We start from the raw sequence: 15,158 nt of genomic DNA, 5'->3' as shown, positions 1-15,158 counted from the left end.
TTCCGAACGATTGCCGACATCATACAATTTTAATGCAATTGTAAAACTTGCAATATAAATATTATAAACTTCACATCTGATAACAATAAAAATAAAAATTTGAAGTATAGAGTGAATCATTTGATAATATTTATAAAATATTCGTATTTCGAGATGAATTGTTTTGTTTTTAAATTCATAAATAGAGATGACTTAACACTTTCGGATTACTTCTACTTACGTCATTTTTATTTGCATCATAAATAAATTTAATTTTCTTTTCAGGTAAGTCCAGTCATGAATCGAAGCACTTCTCATCTAGCAAAGTACCACAGGTATATTTAATGCAAAGCGCCAACTCCGCAAACGTCCGGAACACACATCCTTAACGACCCGAGAACGCGTTTTAAATTCTCAATAGCCTTTGAGAATGCACCATTAATCGACAAAGCAAAGCCGGCGACGCGATATTAAGCATAATACAGAAAATGCGCATAAAAACACGTTTACAAGACAACCGAAATAAATATCGATTCATAACACAATACAATCTATAATCGAGTAAAAAGTAAGGGTGACCACACATCGGTATCAGCGGCGACATCGGTGGCCTGTCCGGTTATTGTCATTCGCGGCGTATCGCGGGACCGATCGCGAATTCGCGACTCGCGAATCGAAAGCGAAGACAGTTCGAGTACTACAGTAATGCCATCTGTCACATTTATCTACGCCCGTACAAGGATGATGTGTGTTCCTTTTACAAACTAACGTTTTTTTTTTAATTTTTTCAATAAGCTCTGGACGTTGATTTAGGTCGTGTTGTGTGATTCGAATATATTATCGTATATAATTTTTCGAGTGACTGATTTATATATTATTTCTTCGTTTGTTAGAAAACTTTGTATGTTGACAAATATATAATTATTTTACAAATACTGCGACCACTCGCAGGTCATATATCATATGTTATCTTAAATTGTCAACGTGTATCTAAATGACAGATTAATAATTTTATAGTTAATTGTAAATCTAAGATTACTACATGATTCAATCTTTAACACGACGTCTCGTATCCATTGTCACTTATCCGACATTTTAAACTCGCAATTTTTTCATTAAACTTTCATTTTTTCATGTAATTTCACTAACAAATAAAAATTCGATTATGGAATTTAAATTTTCAAAAAGTAACAATACGACAAAACATATCTAAAAATTTATTTATTTATTTATTTTGCCTTGTCTTCGTATACAAACATTTGATTGTTAAAATCTCCAGTTATTATCTATTATCACCGTAGAATTACTACCAAACGCCCAATAATATTACTAACTTAAATATTAACCTTTTGAAAATAACCAATGGGTTGACATTATTCAACTTTTGACTATTTTAAAGCACCAATGATCGGAACAGTATCAGACCGACAGAAACCACAGAAAGAAATAAATATCTCATTTTCAGCTAAGGTATTTCAGCTAACATTCACGTATACAGCTTGCATCACGAAGCTTTTAGTAACGTCGGTGGTCAATAATAATTCATTAGTCATATGAAACAAATCGTATCGTTATAACGTGAACGATTCCCGAGTGCGTCGTAACGTTGAATCTATTTACTAACAATCGCCGCTCCGACGCGTGCTAAAGCCGTGTACACGAATGCCCAGCCGAGCTGATTTGTAGCCATTTGTAGACGCTCCCTTTACAGGTTTACTGCGATGGATTTAACTGACAAGTTACTTAGGTTTACCTTTATCGCAGCTTCGAACAGGTTCAACAATTATAGGAGTATGTTTCGTGTGTTCACGTTATGTCGAAGTCATTCGCTGTCCAGTTATTATCGGGTTTTTAAGGTTTCAGTTTTAGTAAGGAGTAACATATTTTTGGCCTAACTTACGTTAAATTAACGTTTTTTAGTATGTACCGTAAGGAAAGATCCTTAATATCTCCGATCATAAAAGTCAAATAACCATCTAATTTTTCGGACAAAAAAATCGTAAAACAAATGCAAAGAAATTAATTTAATTCATTCTTCAATCGCCAAATTAGTTCTATAGGAAGCAAATGATGGTCGAATTAAATGTAAAATTTTTCAAAAAGACATACGATGACTACTTACGATACTTCTATCCTTAAAAAAATATTGTTTATAGATTCAAATAGTTCACGATCGAGTTCTACGTTGAGTTTGTTCTTAGACATATTTGTTATCTCTCTTTTGCATATAATCCACTGCCTAACTCATATTTTAGTACGAAAACCAGTATCCTTGTTTGATACTAACATAATAATCATTTATAATATTTATATTCCTAATATCAATACAAAAAGCAGTTCTTTCTAACGAAACTAAATTTTGCCGCACAAATTGATCGAACAAAACTACAATCTAGGGGCAGTTTAAAGCATTTCTCGTCCACACAAGCCTCGATTGATTTATCTGTTCACAAATAGAAATAAATTCTATTAGTGTTAATTTGTATCGCTCGAGTGCCAATGCGTCTGAGTCAGTCCACTCGGGCCAGGGTCGACGGTGTGATAAAACTGGCAGTATCGTTGATGCAGTTCACATTTAGATTGTATTTGAAAATAATATTCGATGTTTATACAATTATTCTCTTCATATATTTTATATATGTTGTTTTTTTTATTTATTAGTATACAACGGACGGACAAATGGACCACCTGATGGTAAGTGGTCACAAGCGCCCGTAGATACCTATTGGTGTTGTAAAAAATATCCGATCTCACTTTGCCGATGCGCCACTTTGGGAGCTAAAATGTTATGTCTCTTATAGCCGATTTACTGGCTTCACGCTTCAAACCGAAACACAACATGTATGATTGGCTGGTACCTACCCAGACGAGCTGACACAAAGCCCTACCACCAAGATAATAATAATATGATGTCGAGACGCGATGAGTTCAATATTATAGAATTTGAGGTAGATTTTTGACAATCATTATTGCTAATATAATAATTATATTAAAATATTCAATCAATTGATATGTTAAGACCTTTTGCAAATATGCATAAGTGGCATTAGTACAAGAATCACAAGAATATACACAGTTGTTTCCAAGAAAATCCCGTCTACACTGTGCTTACATAGTTAATTAATTTCTGTCCAGCAGTGATTCCCAAGGGAGGCTAGCCAATTGCGCAGAACAAATAATCGTGCACAAGTTTCTGCGCAAAGAGAAGTGCACTTGTTTTCTTCCTTCGCTTTCAAATCCAAGACACAATTTAGAATTCAAACGCAAGATTAACGACTTAACGTGTTTTTCGAGACACGGAAGAGTAAACGCTGTCACCATTAAAACTCTGGACGGCTACTTAAAATATCCATCAGAAAAACCTACTTACACACAATTTGTAACTGCGCCTACCCGGGGATTGGATCCGATCTACAGATCTGAAGCTTTATAATCTAACCACTAAACCAAAATGCGGCAGTTTCATAAGTATATTGTCAATGTGATACCTATATATTTTTTCCAAATAGCATTAAAAATTATCTGTAACAAAATTGGAGTGTCTGATTGCAATTTTAAAATAACTGCTTTGTAATAAATGCATATGTATGTATACACGATAAATATACCAAAATATATATTTTTACAATTTTTGGGTGTCTGTCTGTCTGTCTGTCTGTTTGTTCCGGCTAATCTCTGGAATGGCTGGACCGATTTTGACGGGACTTTCACTGGCAGATAGCTGTTGTAATAAGGAGTAACTTAATCTACTTTTATCTTAGAATTATAATTATATATTAAATAATAATAAAGTCACACAGCAATATCCAAATACTGTCCAGTACGGCGCGCAGCCCTCGCGCGCACCACTCCGCCGTCACGTCGGGTGCCTCTTACTAACGTCTTAATACCACAAAAGCTGCCTAATACATAATTAATAAATTATAGTAAACTCTGCGAACTGAACAAAAACTTTTTTGTTAAATTCAAACGCGCACGAAGTCCCGGGCACAGCTAGTTATCTAATAAAAATAGCGGCTTGTTTAAAACATAAATTGATACGACCTAATATAATATATTTGATAAACAATGATTATATTGAGAAAATTAATAATAATTTAACCGTTTAATAAAATGCAGTTTTATCATGAGATATTAATGCGTCGTAAGAACAACGTTTCGTTGCACGATTCCTTTGTGCTTCCTTTAAACAAACAGCCAATTACGTGGGAACAGCATAGGCCATGAGTTTATCGATTACAAATTATTCGGATCTATCGATTCTCACAAAATTGTGCAATCGAATACTATCTAAAATCTGATAGTCGTAAAGGTTGCGTACACACTCGGAAGTCTATATGTTTTTAGGATGTTAATTAAAAAACGTATCAATATTTTTGTAGTAATGTTGCCAGATTTAGGACCTATATAATTGTAAAGTTGAATGTAAATATTTAATTAAAAAAAAATATCGGAACCTCAAGCACTTTCTTATATGTGTGTAGGTATAATCTGTGACCGCAGGGACGACCCAGACGGCATTTAACAGACCCTTCAACCACTATATTTGCATCAAAATAAACTTGACTTAATTCTAGAGTACTTATAATTAATCTAGTGCTCAGCAGAGAAGGGAAACTCTAACGCACACAGCGAATGGCATTGGAACAGCGTAGTGGAATACGGTCGAAACCTCAATAAGGGAGGAAGGTTTAAAGGGAGCAGTATGCCGGCTGTTACTATGAAATATACTACGCAATTCAATTAATATTTATTATATTTTGACGTTTCATATGAAAATAGGCTTAATATAATTCGCAACATAACATAACCTAAAAATATTTAAATATATTCTATGATATCACAAATCTATATGTAGTTAAAAAAAAATCTTCTCGCTGGAGGCTGCTTTCCGAAACGGTGGTAGTTTTTTAATATCGACGATTCAAAAACGCTTCGTTGTGAAGTTTACTTGAATAAAATTGATTTGATTTGACATGCCGAGAAAATGCAAATTCATGTTCTAAATTGTTCAAAAATATTTATGCTCGAATTTCGCCGGCCATGGGAACGCTTTGAAATTGTAAAGTTACACATGGTTTAGCAAATCCGGAAAAAACCGGTTCGTACTCTAGTACGTGAAAATGTCAGTAGTTAATCTGTATATTCGATAGTACGTAGTATTCTCGTGTGATAATACTCCGTTCTGAGAATGTAGTTAATGAGAGCGCGGATACAACTACCATTGTTTACAGATGCGATCAACATTATCTCCTTATTTTTGCTCCGTGTACTCACTTATCTGTATCCGAATACGGGCAATTGTTTCGGTTTTCGTCATCGCCTTGTTATTGTTTGTACGATCGATGCGATGTCGGATCCGATCGAGATGCAATCGTGAACGATTGTTTTCGAACGGTATTGTTCGATTAATTTCACTTTTAAACAATCACCCTATTACGTCTGTTTAAAGCGATTTTATATTGTGTATTTAATTAGCTGTGGATCTTATCATTGTTATTTTAGACTAGCTTATATAAGTGGGTTCACTTAGTATAATACCATTTTGACTCACTCATTCTTCTGGTTAAATGGACTCGTTGGTCTAGTGGCCGAAATACAAACCGCGGTTCTTCTCGTTAAAAGTTACCGCATTTTTCTGTCAAAGAATTTTCAATAGCAACCCGGAATTTCGAAGTAGTATTTATACATAAATTCCGTACGTAGAAACAGCAAGAAATATATCAGTTAGTCTGAATATTAGGCACCTGTTTATATTAATCATTGAAAATACCTGCACGTCTTCAGACGTCAGACTTCGTCTTGCTACAATTTTACTGCATATATAGGTTTACCGAGAAATCGGAAATTCATCGCAATCTTTTGTCATTGATTTGATAAAAAGTTGCATTTAAAACAATGACTCGAACGGATTGACATTCACGTCAACGCATCCGGACGTCAATCGAAATGCTTCGTAATGATTTGAATCACATTTTAATACTTCGACTTCGTTTGAACACGTGGGAAGTCGTGTCAGCTGGAATTGTATTGTACTAAAGTTGTCTTATATTGCGAAATTATACATATTCGACTAACTCCTAGAAACCTACGTTTAAGTAATGTGAAATCTGACATTTAACCGTTGCAAATATAATATTCTAATTTGGAAATAAGTACAAAAAATGTATTTACAAATATTAGACATATAACTGAAAGGATGACGTAGAATAAAATGTTACTCCCACTTTTAAACGGATTTTTTTAAATATTTAACGTAAAAAATACATATTTGTCCTCTTGTCTCTAATAAAAGAAGCTTTCAATATTTTTAAGACATTCCCGTTATTTAAATGTCTTGTGTTTTTTTAAGTAGGAGATGAGATGTGATCTAGCGTCATCTGCGTCAGCGCAGCGCGTCCGAGCGTCACTATAACGAAGTGCATTGTATGCAAAGTGCTCACGGCCCGCATGTGATCACTTTTAAATTCAACCATAAGCGGGATGAGTGGAGTGTGTTCCTTATATGATCACTGTAAAATGTTAACTATTCTTAGACTCAACCAAATTCTTAGAATGCGAAATACAAACACATAATTTTTTATAAAATTTTTAGTAAATTTAATTTGAGAAGCTTAATCCTAATAGACTTAGGATTAGATTCAATGAAATATTAAAAAAAACAAACATACAGAAACGTGTACTAGATAACGACTGTAGTAAAAATCAGTAATTGTCCAACAGCTAAACGCTTCTCTTCTAAAAGTGGCGTCACGGCACGCCGCAGTGCACAGTGAGTTACATGAGGCAGAACTTCATGAGTAAGGCATGATATTCAAATAATAATTAGCGCTATCCCTGACTCGACACCACAGTCTTCGGTTAAATTATCATCTATTCATTTTGACCATATCTACTAAAGAACTAAATACATATATCATAATTATACGGAAGCCCGTTTAATTAACGGACCTTGTTTCATATATTGTATAACGTCACTAACTGATTTGCGTGTGTCATACGATTTTTTGTCGCAAATTTCCACGATCGCCTATTATAAGTTCCATTGTAATCCGCGATAGCCTGCACTGGCGCAGACTGATCCTTTCCTTAACATTCCCCAGCTGTGCAATGAGTTTCCAACCTTATCTTCAAAACAACTATGTTCATAATCGGATACACGTAGAAAAGTTATATGACATTCAGTCATGGCTGTACCATACTAGTTAAAGTTTAAACGCCACCAGGTTTATAAAGGATATGGTGTCGTATTGTTGGTAGCTAAAGCTGGATTTTGTTTGGGAGCACGTGAAGTTAAGCCTTTTCGTCGTGTAAAGGCGGTGGCGCTATCGGAATCACCTTAATGATGCCTCGATGGCGGATAGCCATTGTGTTGGATGTAAATTTGTAGCCGTCGGCGCGGGTAATGATGTGAGAACAAGCCGAGATGCCGATAGCTGGAATCGGCCCACTGTGCGCCGATGTTCGGCTCGCCTCGTCTGATCTCGGCTGACTCCTTTTTTTGATGTTCCTACACACATTGTCTTTTCATTCGTGTCATAAGCCTTCGTCGATTGTGTAGTCTTATTTTTTTAATATCAAGTTTTTTTTTTTTTCACCAAAACTGTCTCAATTTGTAATCTGTATTGTGTGTACTTTTCACGACCACCATCACCGTAGGTAATGTAACTACATCATTTTCTGTTACCTTTCATTTTCACTATAAATCGTTGCAAGTCTCTAAGGTTTAATTTCGTGAATCACACTCATATTATACGATAATGCCCAAAAACAACAAAAAACAACTTAATCTGTTACCTAGTTATAAAGCAGAACCTTTGTTCAAACGATACAAAAACTTCGGTTAGCCATTGGATACATTAACTGCCAGAAACCCCTACCCCGTGACATTACACGTCGCAAACAAAACGTTACACTTTCAAAATGGCCTAAACAAAATGGTGACTATGATCATTAGCGGCAGTTATCACACAATTTTGCCGAATAGACAAAATTTTCAGTCTTTCAGTGTCAACATAATGAACACGTTATAAAGGAAATTTTGAGGGAAACATGATAAATAAAGCTACCAAACGAGGTTGATGAAAAACGACGTACGATGCGGGCTCTTAATTTTGGCGGGAAATTAGACCGCTATTTCGCCATATCACGTACGACTGTTTAGAAATAACATTACTAAAGAACAATTACTCAGACCAAATATTATGAAAGACAAACGTTCAACTTATAAAACGTATCACAGTATTAACAACTATTTTAGTAATAAATTAATAATATACACTCTTCAGATCAAAGCTTATCACAGAGGGTACATTACATAGGAATTCACAATTAAGACACTTAACTGCGACAGCGTGGCATGACATCATTATCGCGGAGAATCGATTCTTTTTCTTTTATATCGAGAGAGCAATCGGAATCGAGCGTGGCGCCGGCCGATCTGTTTTATCGTTGCGTTATCGAGGACTAATGCACTCGCGCAGATAACGCGCCATAAGAGCGGGGGCAGATAAACTCAGTGTGGCCATGTTAAAAATAGTTTACACGCATAGTTTATTGTCTATGTAGGGCTGCTCATGAACATATTTATTTAAATGTATGAGTCAATGTGTGAGGGTAGCTTTACATTGTATGGCGATAAAAACACACCGAGAAAGAAGATATGCTTCGTCTGGTTTTGTCTTTGGAAAAAGTTTTAATCGTGTGATTGATATTAAAAATTACATTGAACGTAAACAAATATCCAACAAAATCGTGATGATTGAATATAAATATATTGGCTATCTTTATTTGAGTAAAGTCTTATCGTAAAAGCATTCGTCTTGATATCGTTACGAAATTAAAATACCTTAATTTTAATTTGTTTCGAATAAGTAATTAACATATTAAATAAATCTATTTTTAATACATGGAGGCAGACTCATGTCATTAACATTATCATATAATATTTATGGCTCCGGTCGAAATGTGCAGTACAATTTAAATTTATGTATAAAAGATTATTGTGTCATAGGAAAATAAGTAGAACCTATATAAGATACTCGAATGTTGTCCGACAGAGATAACAGAAACTAATAAAGAATAAAGTTCTAAAGATTACCGTTATAATTTTTTAAATAACTAATGATCATGTTCTCTAGAAAAAAAAAACACCATAATATAAAATCTCTTTCGAGTACCTACTAATTACATCAAAAAGTATCAAACACGATCATCCTGATAATTTTGCCATTTATCCAGATAATTTATAGTGAACCGATAAATTACAAACACAGCCCTATTCCGTTTTTTAAAAATCGAATTCCAACCACAAATTCTTTCAAACTTATCGACAGCCGAAAGGAATACATCTTCCTTATTTAAATCGTCATTACGAACTCTTTCACCGGCGGTTATCGTCCGCGGCCGGCTCCAGAGAGATGGCAATAATAAAAATTATCTATACAAATGGGTTCGGATTACTCGACGACATAAATTCGGCTCTCATCCAATGAGCGAGCTGCCATTGAAGATAAAGGGTCAACGATTTTTAGAGCTCCAAGATTTTTTTGCTATTTTTGATTGGACTCAAGTCAATTACGTGTGTTGATAGCATTATCTATGATGTCGAATCTCAGACGATGTGAGTATTAGGTAGGAGTGAAGTTGCGCTCAGATCAAGCGCTTACATTTAAATTATAATCTGTTGTTTTTGTTTCCTGTAAAATAAATAAAGTGAACCAAAACATGTTCATAGTAGTCAGAGTATCCGAACGTTTGAAATGTAATTAGTGAAATGCAATGGTAATGGTTAACAATAAAATTAAAAGCTAATATTTCAGTGTTCTTTTTCCGAACACTAAAAGACTTTGGCAGCGGATAGAGAAATATTTTAAAGTCCAATCCGTTTAAAAAACGGTGAAAAAAACGGGCCCGGCTGCCCCGGTATCGGGCGCTTACCGAGACACCGCCGCAGAGTTATACGACAAAAATGCTAATTTTCAAATCTCGAACTTTGCTCGCTACAATCGGTACTCGACAACTTTTTTACGATTCGATGTTTATCCTTCAGTCGCATCACTATGTTTTCAAATTCTAAATAAGTTTATTCATTCTTTTTATAACACATAACACCATATACATATTATAAAACGACTAAAATTTCCTTTTAAGCATTTTATGGCACTGGCAATGGACACAAAAAAAAACTATTTTTTATTAATTGTTATTTATATATAATATTTCTTAATGTATCATTCCAATTTCATTAATTACATGTAATAAAATACTATCGTCAAATTAAGTTTTTATGTCGTCTACCGGTGAAATTCCAAGCTTCAATCTCCCGCTGCGTTATTAATTTTTACCGTCAAAATTAATGCACGTATCGCCTCATCTCGATTAAATCGTGTCCGATTTCGATCGCAATCCGAGCGATTTTCTTTAATTATACAAATTACATTGTGAAGCCGATCATGCTATCAGCTCCATCTCTCGACCAGCGCTAGCAATTTTCGCGATAGCGTCCAGCCGGCGATTAAATTCGAATTTATTAAAAATAAATACCTACATCGATTGCAAAAAACTCAATGTCGATAAATGTCAGGCAACTTAGTGATTTATTCATGGTTTCGAGAGTTCTTTTACTCTCGATATCAGCTGGATCTGTTATTGTCGTCCGATGTGGAGTTCGCAATAAGCTCCGTCGTGTTATGAAGGGTGTCGAGTAATAAAGTTGGATAAAAACTATTCGTATTAATGTATCGATGTTAACCATCGACCCATACAAGTCAAACTGGATTTCGTTTTGACCACATATACAAATAACATAAAATTTAACGACACAATTTCCGCGTGAATAATTACAATTTTATAGCTCATCGGCGGGAATTAGTGCAAAAAAAATAAAATACAAAACGAATTGAATAAATAAGTATCCAGTAAAACAATGCGTCGGTTTAAGGCCATCGTATTAGATTGAAGTCCGATCCATCAAAGCCTCGTTAACACGTTCACATGATTTGTTCTTTTTTTCAGTCGGGAATCAGTCGGGAATAGTGTTGGGCCGTTTTTTTTCTTAGTCGATCGATTGTCGGTAGTAATTGGTATGGGAGTAGCCGATGTCGAACACGATGTTTGACGGTGAGCCGAGTTAATTATTTTCGTGTCGTAGGCGTGCACTCAAGATGCTATCCTTTATCGAGATAGTGTTGTAACAAAGGAGATCGTTTGACGTGACCGTTCTGTTCTTGCTGATGTAGCGTTTTATAAATCACTATAGCAGTCTCACAGCTTTACACGCTTAATTTGAAATTCTTTATCTATTAAATGATTTCGATAATTGATAAAAGATATGAATTATGAGCAAACCGAGTAGTGTAATCATTATTAATTTAACATCCCATTCTCCCAATTCCTATTTACATAGTATGAATACAAACCATTTAATAGGTAAAAAAACTAGTATCCAAAATATTGTTTCTTTTTAATTTTTATTTTATCCATCCAAACTAAAAATAACTAATTTACAAAAATTATTACCCTTTTTTCAATTTTCGCCACGAAGTATGCTCTACACATTAACTAACTAAATATTCAGTAGATTTTTTTAAAAGGTTCGCGTCATTTAGAAAGTCATATGTAACATAAACTTATTATTTACCACATCTTGTAATCATTTCTAAGGAGGTAAATAAAACTCAAATAGCACATGCACGATTTTACATTTATTTCAAATAATTCTCTATAATTTCCTTCGAACTGAATCTTTGCCTGAAGTTATCCCGAGCCATCGAGTGTCGCTTGTTACTAGTGACGTTCAAAATGAAGAACGAAAAACACAATAAAAAAGTGTGCAGCTATAGTAACAGAAAGTTCGGTTCGAATAGGTAATGTCTTGTTTCATTTTTCCCAGTTAACTATCTGCGATCTTTTGCGGAACGTTATCTCCGATCACGTTCGCGGAATGTCGCGTCCGACGAATTACGCATTTAACGCACGCGAATTTCGTACGAACGAATCAAAGACGCACGCTATCGCCGCGCTCGCCATCAAAATATTAATATTCGATAGACCCGACTCGATGTTCCCGATTCGTATAATTAAAATCGAGATCCGATTCGATTGGGCGCGGATTCCGTCACGTCGTACGTCATAAGCCCCGCCCACTTTTGACGCCTCCAGCGTTGCGTGTACGCAACTTTTACCGTTTATCGCGATCATATCAAAATCGTTGTATCTTTAATTTTATTTTATTGTCGAATTTGTTGCGATTAAAAAGTATCACGTCGGTAGCTTGTGAATTTTGTGTTATTAATCAAACGTCGCCACATGTAATAATGAAATCGCATGTGTTTTTTAAGTGCGGGGGCTCGTGAGCGGCGCGGGCGTATCGTCGCGTTTTGCATAGATTAAAAAAGTCGATAGATATGCAAATGGCCGACTGCCGTGTTTGCTTGTTTCTGAGTTACGGCGCGCCTCGGTAATAGAGCCTCGCCTATCGGAGTACACTTTTAGAGAATATGAGGGTTTTGTGATTGTGTGATCGCTGATCGCATGACCGCTGTGTGGACTTTCAGGAAATTTATTTTGCATACAAATTGTGCACTGCTTGGATATTATTTTTCTTAAATTATTTGCTTTACGTGGGTAACATGTTCTGCACGGTTATTCAAGTTATTATTATAATTTAAAATCATATTTAGTTTTCATAAGCGGAAAGGTTATGATAGGACTTATCTAATTTAATAATCTGTTAATTCAACATGAATGTTATGTCAAAATAAAATATTCTCTATTTAATTAGGCCCTCACTGCAGTTTTGAATCGATGTGATGTAGATAAATCAACCCTAGGTATACATTTTCACAATTATTTTTCTATACAAACTAACAATATGAATATGTCATGGCAGCTCAAAAATATCAAATAAAAATTAGTAATACGCACACCTATTTATTATTTTATATATATAAAATCCACAGTCCGACAATAAACGACCGATGAAACATATTCTCTTGATGAATAAATTATTCATACTGAAGTGTTTTCAAATTAAATGGTCTTGATGAAACGGGTAACTTAATTTTTTTTCACGAAATATTTTCAAATAAAATATTACATTACCAACGCATATCTTGGGAAAAATAACGTAAAAAAATTGTATAATTTATTACAGCCACGGATAAGAATCCATTAGGAAAAACTTTTAACCATTCTTATCGTAAATCTCACATGTGCCTAAGGATTTTTGTTTTTTAATTACAACGCAATGGTAATAGAAAACGGAACGTTGAAAACTTATTTTGAACTCGGATATGGCGTTATTTGCTAATATTTGTATAATATTTAATAGTTTTCACAATTACAGACTGATAAAACACTAACAGAAAATATCTACCTGCGTTACATTAGAATTGACACTTTTGACTAATATTTAATGTTTTTTTAAATCTTAATATTCATTAAAGAAACTAAAATCTTATATGCCACTTAAAATTAAATTCTTAATATAATCAATAGTAATAATATTAAATAACAACATTTATTTTACAAAAACATGAAATGTATTCGACGTGTTACAAAAACGAATTACAAAAACATTTTTTTCGCACATCCACAAAAATTACATGTGGCAACACTTTATGAATATTAACATGCATTACATCAATCATACTCTGTAGATTTTATGCGCGATTGCTAACACTCGTTAAGAAAAGGGCTAGTTTCAACGTTTCAGCTCAAACGTATATGGGTTATTACTGTTGCCATTTCAAAAAATAAAATAAAAATTATTAAAATAGAATATTAGACTCGATAAATAATACTAGGCTTACTACACCATAAGACCGGAATATGGGCGATGGAATAATAATACATAATTATTATTGTCTATGACAGTGTGATTTATAAAAAGTTAAACGTCACAAGGAATTAGGTCAGTTAAAGAAAACTTGAATACATTTACAACCTTATTCGTTTTTATAATGTATGTATAAATAATTGTGGCTTAAAACAACCTTCGTTGTGAAAATAATAATTGCTTTTAGTATTTATTTAATTCATTTCAATTATTATGTAAGACTGTAAGTATAAGAATTCGTCTTGCACGAACGCTTAGAGGTTTGTCAAGTTATTCATCGAAGGTATAAGTTTATTATTTGATTATAATTATTCTATAATTACGATGTCTTAATAACTTAGATGGTGTTACGCAACTCAAACCGAACGGCTCTAGTAAAATAAGACATTGAAGTCGATTTTTTTTCTATAAATAGGAGACATTTAATCACTTAAAAAATGACCATTCTAAATCTAGTTTTCTTAGAAAACTAATTAATAAAATTTTTTTTAATTAATTTATAAAAATAAAAAAATAACTCCCAAAGTTTTAAATTCTACCGAAGTATAATATTATCGTTAAAATCGCTAATCCTATCATCTATTAAACAAATAATTTCCTATATTTCTGAGGAAGTACACTGTGCAGAATACCTACTATTTAAATAACTGAAGCATCTTTATTCCAGTCAGTTGACTATTAAGTTATCCGGTTTCGGATTTTCGGATTCTTTATCGAGAAAAGTCCGCACCGTGATTGCAACACGTCCGGTCCATGACGATAGGAACTGTTATAGTCCCGAAAGATATAGATCATTGGTCTATCAATAACATAGTTGAAACCGGATTGGCTAATAGCAACAATATTAAAAACAGTAACGGTTAATTTAAACAGTGTTTACGAAGAGATATTAGTTGATCAACTGATAAATCTAAAGCGATTATAATTGACTTTCAATTTAGATATTGGTGATTGAAGAATTACAGATTTAACGCAAAGAATAATAATAATACGCAAACGTAATTTGTCTACCGCAAGTTGAATATGAAACATATTATGACTCAGTTCCTCCTACTTATTCAATCTGCTTTGGAATAAGTTCCTAACTTTTTTCCTAATTATCCGTGTAGAACAAAATCCTATCACGTCCCTCTTACAATATTATTATATTTCGTCTAAATAAATTAATTTAATGGAAAATAGCTATAACAGTATACCGTTGAAGACATCTAGATTTATAGAGCTGTGGAAATGTTTATCTACCTTCGTGAGCCAATGTTTTTGCGAGTTGCCACGTCTGCGCCTTTCTTGTTCTTATGCTGACTGATAAGACATTGCCAACCTACTATTATCCACAGCA

At 33.9% G+C, this 15,158-nt stretch overlaps 1 protein-coding gene across 4 annotated transcripts in view; it reads left to right on the top strand.

Annotated features, from left to right (window-relative positions):
- LOC113396660 (zinc finger protein ush) overlaps window positions 1-15,158 on the top strand; it is a 223,885-nt gene that overhangs the window by 200,258 nt on the left and 8,469 nt on the right. The window contains exon 1 of one of the 4 annotated variants that reach the window (XM_064220430.1): window positions 297-314. The exons of the other annotated variants lie outside the window; for them this stretch is intronic. The gene's annotated coding sequence lies outside the window, so the exon portion shown is untranslated. Of the gene's footprint in view, window positions 1-296; window positions 315-15,158 lie in introns of those variants that run through there. 4 annotated transcript variants of the gene reach the window in all.

Source organism: Vanessa tameamea, chromosome 4 (genome assembly GCF_037043105.1).
Source record: "Vanessa tameamea isolate UH-Manoa-2023 chromosome 4, ilVanTame1 primary haplotype, whole genome shotgun sequence".
NCBI lineage: Eukaryota > Metazoa > Arthropoda > Insecta > Lepidoptera > Nymphalidae > Vanessa > Vanessa tameamea.
Note: the sequence above shows the minus strand (reverse complement) of the source record. Positions and strands in the feature narration are given on the sequence as shown.